The following is a 12,586-nucleotide window of genomic DNA, read 5'->3' on the forward strand; positions in this document are numbered from 1 at the left end:
TGGCTCTCTAGAAGTTTCTAGAAGCTATCTGTCAGAACAAGGTCCAGATCAGAAAGTCGGACTGTTGATGGGGAGACAGATGTGATGAACAGCGCGTGCTGTCCACTCCCCACGGAGCCCTGGAGGAGAGAACAGACCCCCACCCCGTGCGTGGAGTGCCCTCCACGGGGATAAAGACCACATGCCCTGCACGTGTCCACACGGGGGTTGAACCCGGGTGTCTGGATTTCCCAGCTCCCTCTTCAAAGGGGACCGTCCCATTCCCCATCCGTGCCGGGGCCCCTGGGTGCCAGCCGCTGTCCACTTCCCCAGGCCAGGAACCTCCTGTCAGCTTGGCGTTTTTGCTTCCTCTGGGAGATGTCCCCTGAGGATGTGGTTCAGAGAGGCACATTTAACGGGTGGCTGAACCAGGACACGTCCGAGCTGCCAGTCTGTTCCCTTCACCTACCCGTCTCAGAGTCTGCGGCGGACCAGTCGCCCTCTGAGACGTTAAGATTCGGGGGTCGTGTAGTCGGGGCACGGGGGCGGTCATGGTGGCAATCGTGACGATGCTGGTGATGGTGCTGCCGGTGAGGGCAACGGTGACGTAGTTGGTGGTGGCAGTGACGGTGGTGGCGGCGGTCGCGGTGACGCTGTTAGGGCGGTATCGGTGTTGACGTCTGGGGTCTGAGCTTCATTGTTCCACTCTTAGCCTCGGCACGTGGGTTTGTTCACGGTCCCTGCCGCGGGGGGCCCCTTGGAGCCTCCGCAGCCCGGGGCTGTCACGGGCAGCGTTCTGCGACCCGCATTCGTTTCCCGATGCAGACCCATGCGACGGGCCCTTGTTCGCACCCCAGGAGTGACTGCGGTCGGGGCCGGCGTGCCCTCTGCTTTTCTGGATGCTCCCGCCCTGTCCTAAGTGGGTGTCCAGCCTGCCCGAGCTGCCGTGACGAGCACCGCAGACAGGCGGCTCACACCGCACGTGGACAGTCATTTCTCACGGTTCTGGGGGCTGGAAGGCCAAGGTCAAGGTGCCGTCAGGGCCGAGTTCTCCTGGTTTGTAGGCGGCGCCTTCTCCTGTGTCCTCACATGGTGGAGAGAGAGCATCGTGGTGTCCCCTCCTCTTAGAAGGACACTGATCTGTTACGAGGGTCCTACCCTCCTGACCTCATCTCTCCCTAATCCTCTCAAAGGCCCCACCCCAAAGACCATCCCACCGGCCGTTAGGGTGCCGCCACTTGCATCTGGGGACACGGACGCTCAGACCCTAACTGGGGTGCCCGCGCCCCGCCATCGCTCTGCCCGCTGGGGTCCGCTGCGTGTGTGTGGACAGCGCTGCTGGGTTTCAGTGAGCGTTTCTCTTACTGCCTCGGGGTCTGAGCGCCTTTACTCGCTGGTTTATTGGCCTTTATTTGCATTTCTTCGTCGTCCGACGCCGGTTCCAGTCTTTGGCCCACTCTGCTTTTAGGGTTCTGTCCGTTTGTTGTTGCTTCATGGTCACTCATTACATATCCTACAAGTAAGCCGTGCGTCGGTGAGCGACATTTGCCAACGTCTGTTCCCAGACCGTGGCCGGCTATTCCCCTGGGAGGCTGGACCCTCCCATGCAGCCCTTGTGGCCGCCAGTCCCACCCTTAGGAAGGGGCCGGCGTGGCGTGGGGTCCCCTGCGGGCGGCGGCGCCGGCTCGACTCCTGTCCCTTCAGCTCTCCACTGTGTCTAACGCGGGCGCTGCTGTCTGTGGCAGTGGCGCTGGCTCCCACTTTACGTGCGGAGCGGAAGAGCTTCTTCCAGAAATGAGTGTGTAAGGACAGCCTCCTCTGGAGACGCCTGCCCTTCCGCTCCAGGGGGGCTGGCCGATGACCCCTCCTCAGACAGTCCCCTTGACCCCGCTGGCCCGGTAACCTGCAGTTACCGGTTAACCTAGGTGAGCCTAGTTTAAGAGCCCAGGTCTTCGGAGACCGCGAAGATGACCGGCCAGCGGGATTTCCCGGCTGTGTGCTGGGCGTGGGTCCCGAGGGCTCTGCGGGCTCCGTCCTTGCACGTGAGGGAACAAAGGGCCGGAGAAACTGAGCAGCTAGTGCGGGGTTTCAGCCTGTGAGCCGCAGGCACAGGCTGGGAGTTGAGTCTGGGTCACCGACCCAAAGAATCTCTGGGTTCCCGAGCCCACGGACTGGGGACCCAGCACGGATAGACACCACACAGGGAAGGCGAGACCCGGATGGCGGACACTTACCGTGAAGCTGAGACTCTCGCCTACTCTAGCGACCTGTGGAGGGAAAACTCCCACGTTTAAGGAAAGGAAACTTCGCTTGGTGTGAAAGTGTGCACCTCTGGGCAAAACGCCTTTTCCTTAACAGCAAGCCTGCGGTCAGTCACTTAGGCGGCATCTGAAGCGAAGCAGAGACGGACGGGCTCCTGTCGGGGAGGGCGGGTACCCCTGAGAGGACCGGGCTCTCTCGGACCCGGTGTGAGAATCCCGATTCAGGGCTCAGGCCCGTTTCTGGAGGAGGGACTCTGGCTGCTGGTGGATGACGGCCAAACTCCTGGCTGGTGGCGGAGCCGGTGCGGAAAGCTGAGCCAAGCCCTGACCCAGGGCCTCGCCCTGCCCCGTCCCAGCTCAGGGGCTGCTCCGGTCATTACCACTCTTAATTGGAGGTGACAAAGTCCCAGAGTTCCCTACAGCACTCCCGTCCCTCGGGAGGGAATCAGTAGCTTATATGAGTAAAAAGCCTGGATGGCTGGCTTCAGGCATGGCTGGATCCAGGTGCTCAAGCGATGTCCCTAGGGAGCTTTCTCTCCGCCTCTAGGCACTGATCCCTCCCTGGCGGCTTTATTCTCTGGGCAGCCCAGGCTTACATCTTCCAAGGTGGTTCTTCCTGCCCGTGTAGCAAACGTCTGGGTTGGCCCTGCCTGGGTTGCCTTGAGCCAGGTACTAAGGGGTGAATGTGCTTGAGACGTGTGGCCGGCCAGGCCCAGGGTGCAGGAGGACGGTCTGCCACGGACAGTCAGGATGTCAGGCCAGCAGAGGGAGGGGCACAGGGCCCCCCATGGGCTGCAGCTCACATGCGCCCTCAGCACAGAGGCCTCAATGTCTGGGGTCTTTGAACAGAAGGGGCGGCCACCACCGTGACCTGCTTTCACCCAGCTCAGAGCACTCCCCGGGGAGGCAGAGGAGGGGTGGCGCTGTCTCCGCGCTTCTGAGTAGCTCTGCCCAGCGCCATCAGGGCGTGGGCTCGTGGCGCCCTGCCGTGAAGCGGAAGTCCCGGCGGTCACACTGTGCACGAAGCCCCTGCGAGACGCCACGGTGGGCGCGGTCGGTTCCCAAATAGCACGTTTCCGTTATCTTTAGAACATTTAAAAATACGGGCAAGTGACTTTGTTAGCACAATCGTAGTTTAAAACATTAATAAGCAACTAAAGAGCCATCTTCCAGAGGGACTCACTGTTCCCCAACGAGACACAAAATAAAGGGGGATTCGTGGTCCCGGCCGCAGGCGACCGTGCTTCGTGGAACAGCCAAGACGGGAGCACGCTGGCCCCTCCCTCCCTCCTTCCTTCCTTCCCTCCCTCCCCGAAGGGGGATTCGTGGTCCCGGCCGCGGGCGACCGTGCTTCGTGGAACAGCCAAGGCGGGAGCACGCTGGCCCCTCCCTCCCTCCTTCCCTCCTTTTACACCCTTTTATTGAAACACGCACTGGGAGCCCGCAGCCTCCGTGCAAGCTCCAGTCTCAGGCAGCTGCTCCCTGTGTAAACACTGGTCTCCACGCTCCGGCCCGCTCCCGAGTACGGTTCTGCCGGGTCCGGTTCCGTTAGGAGGACTCAGTCCTTGGCGTTGCTCTGGGACCCAGCCCCTTCCCCTCCCAGCGGCAGTGATGGCCGGCCTCAGGTTACCGTGGCAATCCGGTGATGCTGGTACCCACCCTGCCCTCCCTCCCCACAGCTGCTACAGGATGTGGTGTCTGCGGCTCTGCCCAGATAGTCACCCTGCCCCAGTGGTCACTGTGGACTGGGCTTCTGGAGCAAGGGGAGCGGGTGTGGCTCAGATCTCCCCCCTCGGGGGCGTTGGGGACATTCTTGCTCCTACACTGGGCGGACGACCGTGGGCAGGAAAGAATGTTGTCTTCGTCTTCCAGGGCTGCCATGACAAAACATGACAGCCCAGGAGCCGGAACAACAGACGGTGGATTCGCATTTCCAGAGGCTGAGGCCTCACACTGAGCCGTCAGCGGGGCAGGTCCTAGCCAGGCCTCTCGTCCCTGCCTGCGGATGCCCGTCCCGTCCCTGCTCCTCACACGGCCTCCTCTGACACATCTGTGATGTCCCCTTCTCTTCCTGTAAGGACACCGGTCCCGTGGGATTACATGCCACCCTACGGCCTCGCGCAGCCCCCTCCCTGAAAGCCGTGGGCCTTCCCGTGGACGCCGTCCCGTCTCCTTCCTGCCACACGGCCCGTCCCCAGTGGGGCTGTTTTGTTGTCTGAGGCAAGTGCGGTGACTCTTCTCTCTGCACTGTGAGTGTCACCTAGCCAGGCCGCACGCTGACCCGTCTGGAACCCCCTGGGTCCGCCTCAGGGCGCGTCCTCTGTTCCGGAGGAGAAGCCGGGAGCCCGGGTCCACGGACCGGACGCCTCTGGGTTAAGGCCACACGCCCAGGGCCCGAGTCTCGCCCATTGCTTGCCGTGTGACCTCGGGCACAGTGCTCAGCCTCCCTGAGCCAGCGGCCGCCTCCCGCTCCGTGTTTACCGCAGGGCTACTGTGAGGCGGGCGAACCCGTCACGGGAAACCCTTGGGGCAGGCTGGGCCTCGGACATGCTCGCTGAACACTGGCTGTCGGTCACCCTGAGAGCCACATCCGCAGACAGCCACTGAACGGGGAGACCAGCAGGATGCTGGGGTGTGGCCCTAAACACAGCCCACAGAAAGTAGCCGCTCCACCTCCCCCTGACAAGACTGGAAGTCTGGGTGACACCTGGGATGTTCGTGTGAGAGGCTTCCAGGCGGTGTGTTGGCTGAGCTGGCATCTGGAAAGCTGAGTCGGAGCAGATTGAATCAGTGCATGTGGCATGAGCCAACGGGGTCAAAGGTGAGGGCCTGTCGGTTAGTCTGTAAATGTGCATTATTTACAAGGTGACTCGATCAATATGCGTCACCCTCCATGAGGCCAAAGGACCAGGAAGATGCAGCCAGCTCACGCAGTGTCCCCACACCCAGCATGGTGCCTGGGCTGGAGGTGGTGCTGAGAAGGCACTTCCTGGATGGACGGGTGGGTGGGCAGATGGACAAAGGGATGCGTGGGTGAGCGGGTGATGGGAGGCTGAGTGAATGGGTGGGTGGGTGTGTGGGTGAGTGGTGAGTGAATGGGTGGCTGGCAGGCGGACAGACCCTGCCTGGCGGTGGCCATAGACACCCGTTCTGTGCTCATGCACAGCTCACCCCACATCCGGGCACTCCCTCCCACTCCAAACCTTTCGACACTGCTGGAGGAGATGTCACCTGGCTAGGTGACACTCACAGGGCAGAGAGAAGAGTCACCGCACTTGCCACAGCTTGTAACAGCGGAGAGGCAGGGGGCGTGTTATGCGACCTGAGAAAACGCCACCTTTGTTGGCATCCCAGGCCAGGGTGTCACTTGTCCCCTCGGTCAGTAGGTGACAAGGGCCTCAGACTCCGCCTGCCTGCCATGCCCCCCACTCTGAGAGGCCTCCTCCTGCCCCTGCAGAGCTCGAGCAGTAGCAGCCGGGGCGAGAGCATCCTGCCTGGGAATTGGCTGACCTGTCCCCCTCGCCCCCGCCATGTGTGGCTTGGACTCTGGGGGCCCCAAAGACAGACATGGCTGTGCCCTGTGAGAAGCAGAACAAATGAGCTGCTCCCAGTGCGTGCAGGTGGCCACCAGCCTGCCACCTGTCGGACTAGTGAGGCCTGGCCTGAGGCCTCTTTCTCAGCGCCTGGGCACCCCGTTTGGGGACGGCGAGCCCGGGCCAGGAGCCCCGCCTCGCTGGGCACGGGCGGGAGCTGAGGGCTACCTCGCAGAGCGTGCTGTGGCTCATTTTGGAACACGAAAGTCGTCATATGGCGCTCCGTCACTGAGTTGAGATGTTGTTTTTGGCTCCTCTGAAATAGAGAATAGGAAACAGATCCGGGATAATGAATAAACATTGGCTTATGGGGCCACATGCTGGGAGCGATGACATGGCACACTGGCAGCTCAACTCCGAGGCGAGCGTCGGGGGCCCAGGGTCCTGCCCCAGCGGCTGGCTAACCAAGGACAGCGTCTGGGAGGGTGCGCTGCGTCCCCAGTGCCCAGTCCATCTGGGGCTGTGGGGCTGCGGGCGCTGGGGCGAGGAGACCCAGCCTGGGAACCCGAGGACACCGGGCAGGAAGGGGCGGGGACATTGAGGAAGGGGCGGGGACACGGGGCAGGAAGGGGCGGGGACACGATGGGAAGGGGCGGCTCCGGCACCGTCCGCAGACCTGGATCGCGAGTCGACGCTCGTTCTCGGTCAGTGCGCATCCAGAAGCATCAGTGGCGGGTCCAGTCAGGCCATGCGGTCACTTGATGGTGATCCCTCTCGTGTCCCCTCTTGCTGCGTGCCGATCTGAGGGACCTCAGCCACACCCCGCCGTGCCAGTCTTTGAACGTGTGAGGTTCAGGGGTTCTTAGCGCAGGCACGAGGCTGTGCCCGCACGTCACCCCCGTCTGCTCCCAGGACACTTTCGTCACCCCCGGAAGAAGCCCTGCGCCCGTGAGCGGCCATCTTTTCGTCGGGCCAGCTGACGTCGCGTTGTTTGTCAGCCGATGGGCTCTCTGGCTTCTGTGAACCGCGCTGCCATGAACGTTTGGGCGAAAGCTTTTGTCTGAACCCTCATTTCCGGTTTTGGGGGGCGCACACCTAGGAGTGGGATTGCTTGCTGGGACATATGGTGATACACCGTGTGACAGTCCCACTGGCAGCACACGAGCGTCCCAGTTTCCCCACGTCCTCGCCAGTGCTTCCCGTCTGGTTTTGATGACAGCCGGCCTGGTGGCTTTGAAGCGGGCTGTCGCCGCAGTTTCCATGTGAGTCTCTCTGACGACTCACGGTGCTGACCGTCTTCTCGTGTGCCGCTGGCCGTTTGCGGGTCTCCTCTGGAGACGCGTTCGCTTTCAAATCAACGTGCTATTATCCGCGTGGCGTCTGGTCCTGCAGTGAATTTGGCGAACGCGGAAGGAAACACAGAAGGAACACGACGCGCTCCCGGCCCCGCCCCACGTCGATAACCACCGCCAGAGGCCGCGTCCTTCTTTGAGCTAAACGTGGGTCATGCGAAATGGGGCGCACCCTTTTCAGTGATGGACCCTGCTTTTCTTTTTCTCGTGTGACAAAGGACACCATGTCACGGATTGAAAGTATTCTTCCAAAACAGCGTTTCCGATGGCTGGACACGTTGCCATTGACGCGACCTTGGCTGACCGTCCCCTCTTCTGCTTGTCGCCAGCGCATTCCTGTCGCAGATAGCACTTCGGTCAACAGCCAGACTGCGTGAGGGCTCTATGCCGGTCTCCCCAGGAGCCTCGTCCCTTAATCTGCTCGCCCAGGCACTTTGCACAAGCACCGCACCACCCATTTCTGTCCTGACACCTGGGCAGGGGTCCGGGTGCCTGTCCCTGACCCCTTCTTGGAGTCCTAGAGGGTCCCTGTCAGGGTTCAGCTCATTGCACTCGCTAAAGGTAGGACCTGCACACAGCCCTTGAGGCGGGGAACTTGGGGACATGGAAGAAACTGTTGTCAAATTAACACGGATTGCCTTCACGGGCGGGTGACACGCACTGTCACAAGGGGCCTGAGCTTGAGTGATCTGCAGTCACGGCCCTAAAATTCTTGATCATTTTGACCCAGGAGCCCCAATTTTCATTCTGCGCTGGGCGCCGCGATTTCTGTGGCAGGCTCTGCCGACCTGGGGGTGCGCCGTGCACAGAGAAGGCTGAGCTCAGAGTGGGAGAGCCTGCGGGAGTCCCCCTGAGGGGAGGGAAGGTTTGCGTTCTGGAAGGTTCTGGCGAACCCAAGACAGGTCACTTCTGCCTCCGATGCAGTGCTTCTCACCTCCATGGGTGCCGCTTCGCAAAGTGCCTCGTTTACTTCTGTGTCCCGCGGGATGGATAGGGCTGGCGTCCCGGCTGGGGGTCCATTCTACTGACCAGGACCCTGGAGACGGGGGGACTTCTGACAGGCACTGGGTCCCGGGCTCACTGGCCTCCTTGTGCATGGTGACATCTGTCCAAATGGGTGTTTCGAGGCCAGCTGGGGGCCTCCGAGACCTTTCACTGGACGGCTGACTTCGACAGTACCTGCTCTGACCCTAACAGGCTCTCAAAGTTCCCGCCTAAGCAGGTCGGCACGTGCGTGAGGAGGGGGCCGCAGTGATGTTGGCGGTCACCTGGTGGCCTTCCTGGCTGTTACCAGGTCTCTGTGGTTGGGCACAGGGCCAGCTGATGACTGTTTCCTGGAAGGACACTGAGGACAGGAGGGATGGGCCAGCTCCACATCCCACGTCCCCTGTACTGGAGCGGAGATCAGGACTTTCTTCCTCACTTAGTCAGGAGCTTTGTCCGACCCAGATATGTTATCTGGCTGAGGACGGTTCATCTGCCCCCACCGCGTGCTGGCCCAGCGGGGACAGCCCGAGTCACGCCGTCCACCTGCTGCGACACCGCCCAGGTCATCCAGAGGCCACACTGAGTTAGGGCGGGAGGAGGAGGACAAGGGCGTCCCCCCCAGCTTTGAGCAGCCATGGTGTTGGCACCTGGCCCACAGGCACAGAGAGCGTCTGGAGGTCACAGAGCTGACTGAGGGTCAGATGAAAGCTGCACACGCACGTGCATGCGTGCTCACATGCTCATGCACACACACGCACTTGCTCATGCACACGTGTGCACACTCACGGTTTCGGATACCGTTCAGAAGACTCTAGCAGCCCCTGTGTGAGCCTCAAGTGTGCAGCACGCCCGCCAAGCACTCGCCCAGGTGAACGCACGGCCCCGCACTGCTGGGGGCCACGCTCCAACCTTGAGCCCCGCACAGGTACAGACCCGCCGATGGTCTGACCTGCTTCCCGTTCCTGAAGCTCCATCTCTCCTCGTGGACGGTCCTGGAAGGAGTCTCAGTGCCGGGTGACCGTATCGTTTGTCATCTAAATGGGGACACTTCTGAGAGCAAAGGAGGGCAGGGCTGCCGAGCGAATCGGGGCTGCCCTACTTACCGCCAGGAGCCGAGGCTCGAGGGCCCGCGGGGGAGTTAGAGCAGCGCTCCCTGGCGAGGGCGCCTGGCCACCGCAGCTGGCGCTCTGCGCGCTCACTCATTCATTCCCCCTCTCATTCGCCCGCTCACTCACTCGCCCGCCCGCTCACTCATTCATTCACCCACTCATTCATTCATCTGCTCACTCATTCATTCACCCACTCACTCATTCATTCACCCACTCATTCATTCATTCGCTCACTCATTCATTCACCTGCTCACTCATTCATTCACCTGCTTATTCATTCATTCACCCACTCATTCATTCATCTGCTCACTCGTTCATTCACCCACTTATGTATTCATCGTCTCGCTCATTCATTTACCGCTCGTGCCCTCATTCACCTGCCCGCTCATTCATTTGCCCACTCACTCGTTCCTTCCTTCACCCCACCACCCTTTCCCTGGCAAACCCCTAGGGTACTGGGCCCTGGGTTGCATGGAGAAGACCCCGTCCCCAAGTCACAGGTGGGCAAGGAAATGACTTACCTCACTGAGAACGGAGCCCCGGCCAAGTGCACGCAGGAGGAGGAGCTTGGGCTGCCCATAGCAAAGCGGTTTGGGAGGAGGCGTTGGCAGAGGAAGAGGAGCCCGCTCGAGTGCCACCTGCAGACTCAGGCGGGGCCAGAGTCCAGCTCTGTGCTGTCCCAACAACGCCGGGGCCTGGCCCAGCCGAGCGCAGCAGGGCTGTGGCGTTCACACTGCGTTGGACTGCCCTTGGTGCCTGAGGCTCCGCACCAAAGCTGGTGACACCCACCCTCAGTGTCTGCCTGCAAGGGCCTCTTCATAGGGAGAGAGCTGCTTAGGTGTTCATGGCTCTGGATTGCTGGGAGTCCTGGCCAGCTGAGCGACCTGGGGGAAGTCACTTGCCCTCTCTTAGTTTGGTCCTGTCACCTGCAGACGGTCACTGTGTCCACTGCACTGGGCTTTGGCGAGAACTCACGTGACACCTGTAAAGGCGTCAGCGTCTCCTGGTGGAGCAGGCGACCGCGGTCCACCTTGCTGCATGGAGTGGCCCCGGGTCCATCGTGGCCGCTGAGGCGGTGGTGCCTGCAGTGTCCCCCAGTGTGGCCAGGACTCGGACTGCACACTCAGGGAAAAGCGCCTGCAGCCACACGGGCCTGGAAGTGGCCCTGTGGTCGGCTTTGCAGGCTGTGCAGCACCGGAGGGAGTGTGACAATCCTCCCCAAGACCCCCACAGCCAAACTTGGGGCCAGTGCCTGGGCTCTGCTCTTCCTCGTGGCCACTCTGCTCCTCTACCAAGCCTTGGCCCCGGGGTCACCTCCTCCCGGAAGCCCTCCTGCCTCTTCCTGACACCTGCTAGAGGCTCCATTGAGCCCGGCATGTTTGGCTGTCTGCCCTTTGCTGTCTGCTAGCTCATGTGTGGGGCCAGGCCCAGGTGCTCTGTGAATCCAGAGAAGATTAAGGGGGCAGGGACGAGGGAGGACCCGCCCAGGCAGAGCAAGCACCCAAGGGGAGTCGGGAACGTGTCGGGGCCACGCCATTGGCCCCCTCCCATGGAAGGGACAGGGACCTTGGACACCAGGGGACAGAGCTGTCTCAGTAAGTAAGCCTGCTGCCTCACCCCTGCAACCACCCCTGCTCCCCTCTCCCCTGCACCTCGGAGCTCCTGGAGGCCTGAGGTCACGGTGACATGCTGAGGCCTGCCCTGGGGACCGCCCCACTGAGGCCACACCCTTCCTGTGCTTGTTGAGTAAACCAGGAGAACAGCGTGGACGCCTGCCACACCTGGGCCTCGTGCCTGCTCGCTCTGGCCACTCTGCTGGGACCGGCTTCCAAGCAGGTCCTGCAGGCTCCGCCCGGCACCGCCTCTCGCTCCACGTCCCTGCTGCCAAGCTTCGCCACACGTGCCGCTCCCCCTCCAGGCCCCTTCCCCGAAGCTGGCTCTCCTTCCAGCCTCCGATGTCGGCTCAGATGTCACTCCAAGGGCCCCGCCCCATCCTCTTCGTAGCATGAAACTCTTGCCTGGTGGGTTCAGTCTATTCCTCGTCTGGCCCCCACATGATAGCAGGGACCGATCTCCCCCGTCCAGCCCTTGTCACCGGTTGGGGTCTGGTGCAATGTCAGCTCACGGAGCGAATCCGTCCGCTGGGCATGGCTCGACCCTTATGGACAGGCAGGGAGCTCACGCCACACCCCGCGCTCTAGCGTCTCTTGAACCGCAGATGGGTGACTGTCCACTTTACAAGGAAGGGAACCCACACTCCGCAAAGCTCAGGGTCCCCCAGCCCGCAAGTGGCCAGCGTTGGATCTGGAAGAGGCCCCTGCGTCCCGCCCCCTTCGAGGCCTGCAGGGGCCAGCAGGAGAGACCCCAGACAGAACAGAGGGAAGGCAGCAGTGCCAATCAGAGGCCCAGGCAGAATGTTCTAGAATCTTTCTTTTTGAGATTTTTAAAAATTGAAGTGAAAGTCACACTGTAAAAGGAACCACCTCAAAGTGAACAGTTCAGTGGCATTCAGAGTCCTCGCCCAGTCGCGTGACCATCACCGCTGTCTAATCCTAGACCATTTTTCGCGGCCCGCTCACCGGCCTCTGTCCGCGGGTTCCCTGCCGGGCGCGTGGCACATGGTGGGTCGTGCCCTGCATGGTCCTCGGCATCGGCTCCTGTCACGGAGCACGGCGTCTCCAAGGTCGCCCGTGCTGTGGCGTGTGTCAGCGTGTCATTCCCTCTCACGGCCGGCGACACCCGCTCTGTGCGTGCCGCGTTTTGTTTATCCGTGGACGTTTGTGTTGTCTCTTTCGGCTGCTGTGACTAACGTCGTTGTGGACACACACGTTTTGGTGTCTGTGCCCATTTCCGTTCACTTGGGTGTACACCTGGGTGGCTGAGTCACGTAGTAATGCCGCGTTTCGCTTTTTGAGGGATGACCAGACTTAACCACATCCCTGGAGAGCGAGGTCAGTGTGGCCGGTTGCCTCTCGGACCCGGGGCGTAAGCGGGGCTGGAAGGTGGCAGTGACGGTCTCCCGCCGCCTGGCCTGGGTCCTCGCCGCAGCCAGCATTCGATGCTCGAGGCCCCGGTGGGCATCCGCACGGCACGTCTCTGCGTGTGTCCCCGTCCCCTCACTCTGCACGCCCCTGGCGGGAGCCCTGCCTGCCGCCTCCCCGTGACCCGGCCCTGCACGCAGTAGGCCCGCCACTGCCTACCGCGTCGGAGCTGGGGGGATGGACGTGGCTCAGAAATGGCTTGTTTTTCTCTTAACGAGCAGCAGCCATCCCGAAACAGATTTAGAATTCAGTGTGGTTAAAACTCATCAGTCTTGTGCCATTTAAAAATTGCTGTCATTCTGTGTGCCAAGAACTCCTTCAGCA

General features: G+C 61.7%; 1 protein-coding gene across 1 annotated transcript in view; it reads left to right on the forward strand.

The window, feature by feature from the left end:
- The window catches only part of SHANK2 (SH3 and multiple ankyrin repeat domains 2), a 408,406-nt gene that overhangs the window by 186,256 nt on the left and 209,564 nt on the right, over positions 1 to 12,586 (forward strand). The gene's annotated exons all lie outside the window — the stretch shown is intronic.

This window comes from Pteropus alecto, unplaced genomic scaffold (assembly GCF_000325575.1).
Source record: "Pteropus alecto unplaced genomic scaffold, ASM32557v1 scaffold43, whole genome shotgun sequence".
Taxonomy (NCBI): Eukaryota; Metazoa; Chordata; class Mammalia; order Chiroptera; family Pteropodidae; genus Pteropus; species Pteropus alecto.